Source organism: Brassica napus, chromosome C3 (genome assembly GCF_020379485.1).
Source record: "Brassica napus cultivar Da-Ae chromosome C3, Da-Ae, whole genome shotgun sequence".
Classification (NCBI taxonomy): domain Eukaryota; kingdom Viridiplantae; phylum Streptophyta; class Magnoliopsida; order Brassicales; family Brassicaceae; genus Brassica; species Brassica napus.
Window position 1 is genome coordinate 65503064 of NC_063446.1, and position 5867 is coordinate 65508930.

Consider the following 5867-nt stretch of genomic DNA (forward strand, 5'->3'; position numbering starts at 1 on the left):
GGGAATCACACGGATGTGAAGCATAACAAAATCAATTCATATTTTCTTTTATTAAAATAGAATCATTCTCATGTATCCAACTTTTAAGTAAATTTTAAAATTAAATACACTATTATATTATATAGTTAAATTTACTCTTCTAATTATGAAAATATCATTATACTATTAAATGTGTTTTCAAACAACGCAATAATTAATCTTGTGTCCAAAAATATAAAAGATTAAGTCCTACCTTATAATAATTTTGTATTTATCTTATTTTAAATTATTTGCTTTAATGGTACTCAAATAATTTATTAAAAGTTGAAAATAAGTATTACTATTTTTTCGTGCTTAGATACTACAAAAATCAATTAATATGAAATTAATTAAATTAATAGATTATTTTGTTTGTATTTTCATAAATAAGAAATTGCATTCTTTAAAATTAATAAATATTAGATTTTTATTCTTAAGTTGTTTTTATTCTTAAGAACATATAATTATATATAGAATATTATGATTGGTTTAATTAAGTTGACATCAAATAGTTTTATAGAAATAAAATGTTAAAATCAATAAATTAACATCAAAGAAGTTCTATAATTAAAATGTATCAAATAAGTATATATCACAAATTTAATCAAACAAATTACAAATATTTTATTAAATCTTCGTAATGAAATGGGTTGAAATAGTTAAAAAGAATTAATAAATATTTAAGATAATGTTCATATTTAATACAAATATAAAATAATATAATTTTATAGTCTTTAACTACACTAAAATAAAAATGTTAAAACATTACTTATCAAAAAATGTTAAAATCTATTGATATTGTCAATTAGAAAAAAAATATTTATGCGCTTTTAAACGCGAGTCATAATCTATTTAAATATTAAATGATCAGCATAATTAACGGATAAGTTAAGTATGTACTTCGTCGCATCAAGTATATAAAATCGGAATAACGATTAGAAAAAGGCCAATTATATCTGAAAATTCACCAGGAAGACAGACAAATCCAAGAAAAGCCAGAGCAATGAATAATCTTGATAGATATTGAAATATGTACTCCCGATTGGATGAATGGGGTAGATCACATTAAGGGGTGGGGGGGTTAGTGGGAGATGCTTAGATTCCTAAAAAGTCTTGTGTTATTGCTTTGGTGATTTTAAAATTCCATATAAATCTTTTGTTATTCAAAAAGTTAAGTATTTTCTGATTTGTTAATTCTATTAAAATATGGTGTTATTGGAACAAAGATTCATTACATTTTAACTCATTACTCATAACTTTCAAAATACTATAGTTAACTCATGTATTCTTAAAGTTGAGATGACAAAATCAATATCTCTTTTATCATACGTGATTGTTTATATGTGAGGCACCACCACGTTTTGTTTTTCCTATTGAATAACAATCATGTTTCTCAATGACCAAAACCTTGCATGAATAAACAATCATACCAACAAACCTCAACCACGTTTTATTTATAACTCAATCATATCATTTTAATGTGACTTGTTTCTCTAAAATGATAAATCCAGAAAATAACACCATCACAAATGAAAAAATAAGTTATAAATCATTGAGAAACGTAGAAATAACCATTAACGCTGACTTCCAGCTTCTACAGCGTCATTCCACATACTTAAAGCTATTGAGTCTCTCCAGTTGTTAGCATATTCTCTTTGTTGAGATTCGAGAGCACCCACATGTATAACTTCTTCAAAGTTTGCTTGGTCATTGTTTGGAGTGATCACTTCCTCTGGAAAAGCATCAGACCGACAATGCTTCCGTAGAAAGTTATGTAATCCAGCACAAGCTAAAACCAATTCTGCTTGTGTTGTAAAAGGAAAAGGAGGCGCCGACTTAAAAATCAAAAAACGAGATTTGAAAATACCGAAGATTCGCTCAGTCACGTTTCTCAAAGATGCATGCCGCAAATTGAACAACTTGTTTTGGTTTTTAGGATCACGACCTTCACCTTTAAATTCTTGTAAATGATAGCGAGTACGTCTGAATGGAGCTAAAAACTTTTGACGATTTGCAAATCCATCATATATATTAAACGAAAACCAGTTTAGTATCTATAAATAATAAAAAAACAGTATAGAATGATTGTAAAGAAATAACAAAACAGTCTAAAACAGAGATCAATCGTAGTTGACATTGCTTTGGATCCAACCATAGCGTTCTTCTATGGACATATCAGTGAAGACATCTTTCATTCCTAAGGAGTAGATAAGGGTCACCGCTTTAAATTTGATACGATCATCCAAATTAGGAACCTCTTTCATAGCATCTCAAACACTATTTTTCTTCTTTTCAGCTTCTCTTTTCTCAACTTCTTTTTGTTGTCTTTCTTCTCTCTGCTGTATGAAAGTGAGGATCTTACTGGTCATCATTACCATAGCATCACTTTGATCAGTGTTTATCTCAACTGAACTGCTAGATGCGTCGGTTCGAGATCGTTTTCTCGAGACAAGTTTTTCCACACGCCTTTTAACAACATTTTCTGGGGATGGTTGCTGAACATAAACATCATCACTGATGTCCTCAAAATTCAAGTTTTCTTGTGCTTGACTGTCACCAACCGTGAAGACGCGAGCATCCGTGGTATCACTCAAGCCAATTGAAGAACTACCATTAGCAGTTGCACAATCAAATATGATTTTCAAATCATCAAACTGTGTTCACTAGAGTCATAGCGTAAGAACTTGTGATTAGGATGACCCTACAAAAAAAAATATACTTAAAATACAATAAAAATAATTTTTAAAAATACAGTACTTTAAGAACTTACGTAAACCTATAGCAGTAAGTGATCCTTGTTCACGTAAACTATATCATGTGCATATATTATTTAACTCATAAACTGAATTTTATCTAACAAAAACTTTGCAATTCAGGAACATATCTAATAAAAATGATGCAAAATAAAGACATACCTTTAAATAGTCATTCCATACTTCGTTAGAAGCCACAAATCTTTTCATGGTAGGATCCCATCCAAAGCCTGAACTGTTGTTTAAAAGATCTAACATAACATTGATATTGACCCTTCAAGAACTTGATTCTGCTTTGGTAATGCTTGTGGGTTTTTTGGCATCCAAGTCTTTCATTCAAGACTGGTAGTATTTTATGTTCCACCGTTGCTTTGTTCATTATACCGTTACTGTCCCGCCATCCACGTTGAATCCCCTCCACAAGTAATTCTATCAAAACCTTGATTTCCTCTGAATTCCATAGGCTATACTGATTTTTTTCTTTCTCACCCATTGCAATCTTATGTGGAGTTAATCATTATTAGTAAAAACATACACATAAAAATATTTATCACAAACAAACAGTAAACATCAAATCTTATGCTTCTAGTCTAAACAAATAAAATACTGAAACCAAACGTGACTTGAAAGCAATACAAATAACAAGCAAACCATTTTATACAACTTATATATATATGAAAAACAGAGAAATGGATCTTAAAAAGAGAGATAGAAAAAGGGAGAACCAAAAACTTGTATTACCTTGACAGCTCTCTACGATGGACAAGAAGCAAAGAACAATTATGGACGTTCTTTTTCATTATATAGAATTCAACATACCATATTTGCATATATTATATGGAAATTAGATAAATATTAGTAGAAAAAGTTAACATAAATCCCAATAAATCATCATCAATCAAGCCAAAAGAATATATGGATTCTACAAATATGGGAAGAGGTATTCTTAGAATCAATAAAAATCTTTACAGAATTAAAATTCTATTGATTTTTGAAATCAGTGTGAATCAGCTTCCCACTAACCCCCCCCCTAAAGTGGTCATAAATCTGTATTTTGCATAAAATTACTACACGCGTATGTTGATATGTATTTTGCATATGCGTACACGTACTTAGTTTAACACATGCATATAACTGTACAAATATGTATTTTTTGCATTGCTACTCTGTCAGTTTACGTATATGTATGTGATGTAAATCTTAATGTATGAGCTGTTTCTTGGACTATGGTCCACAAGGATGTTGCTCCCCAACTACATGAGTCAATCGAGTGGCCAATTCTTAATTAAAACAATTTATCCAAACTACCATTAAATACACCTTTGACCTTTTTTAATTCATTTTACTCGCTCCTTTCCGAAAGTAAAATTTTTTAGATTTTTTTCTTATTTCACAAAGATAGATTTTCTATATTGTTAAGGTATTTTTTATACTTTTGAGGAACATTAATTGAGAATATTTGAACTGATTAAATTTCATTGGTAAAAAATTATTGGAAAATGTATAATAAAGTAAAAAATAAATTAAATTATAAAAATTTATTAAATTCTTAATAATCGTACATACTACAGAAAATCTTACTTTCGGGAACATAAATAGATATTATTCTTGGAATTTACGTAAATGTTCATTGAAAATAGCTCCAAAAGTACAAAGTGATCTCATCTCTTGTATTTTGGTACAAAATACACATTATTATTATTTTTAGTTACAGCAATTTATCAGTTAACATGAGATTCAATTTTACATCAGCCAAACTGCCAAATGATGGAATTATAGTAAAACTATTTGGTATATAATATAGTGACAATGTAAGTAAGACCTGCGAATGTAATCGTACAATATTATTTCTCTACCACTTAATCTCGTCACTGCACCTATAGGTTTTCAGTCTTTTTGCAAATATGACTCAAAACATGAAGCCAAACACAAAACTAACCCATGTTTTTTTTGGAACTTTGACTTGTCTCTTTCACCCCAAAAGTTAAGATTATTCACGAAAATGCCTTATTTTTTTTTAAATGCATATTTTACTCTATCACCCTCATCTTCCTCAAGTATTCACAATATTGTCATTACCATCAATACACCAACCACCATGAACAACTAATTTGAAGCTCTTAATGCACCTAAAAATCGATTTACATTCTTTCTTTCTCAATTCTTATGAACCAAAAACAACATCTCTCCATATTCATCCAAAAAAACCCAAGATTTTGATTCTAAAAATTTTATGGTTCATAGAGCCATTGAAGCTTACGATTCTTGGTGGAACACTTTTGTTTGAGATTCTAGGTGCTTGGAGAAAACTTTTGTGTGCTAAACAAGTTATCTCACTGGTTGAAACTATGAAATTAGTTTTTTTTTCCAGATCTGTTCATCCAGACGACTTCCGGGTAAGTCGTCTGGCTTTAGGCGGCTTACATGGAAGTCTTCTGGTCAATGCAGAGGTTAATTTTGCAATTGACTTTTACATGTGTTTTTCTAGACGACTTACATGGAAGTCGTCCATCTTTGTTTGTTAAAAAAAAAATCGAGACGACTTTCATGTAAGTCGTCTAAGGTAAACGGGTTAGTTTTGCATTTGACCGGATTGTGTCAAAATTTTGACTTTTCCTGGACGACTTGCATGTAAGTCGTCCAGTAGAAAATTAAAAAATCAATATTTTGTTATACCTAGATGACTTCCATGTAAGTCATCTCAGGTTAGTTTTGCAATTGAAAAATAAAATAAAAAATTATTTTTGTCTAGTCGACTTACACGAAAGTTGTCCATCAGACGACTTCCACGAAAGTCGTCCATAATTTTATTCCGAGATTCTGGTCAAACCTTTCTTATCTTGGACGACTTCCATGTAAATCGTCGGACGGACGACTTCCGTGAAAGTCGTCTAGAAAAAAATAAATTTTTTGTTTTATTTTTCAATTGCAAAACTAACCTGAGACAACTTACATGGAAGTCGTCCAGGAAAAGTTAAATTTCTTAGACAATCCGGTCAAATGCAAAACTAACCAATTTTCCCGAGACGACTTACATGGAAGTCGTCTCAAATTTTATTTTTAACAAACAAAGATGGATGACTTCCATGTAAGTCA

The 5867-nt window shown here is 30.1% G+C and overlaps 1 pseudogene; it reads right to left on the reverse strand.

Moving 5' to 3' along the window:
- Positions 1 to 2138: 2138 nt before the first annotated feature.
- LOC125583882 lies at positions 2139 to 4109 on the reverse strand (annotated as a pseudogene).
- Positions 4110 to 5867: the final 1758 nt, after the last annotated feature.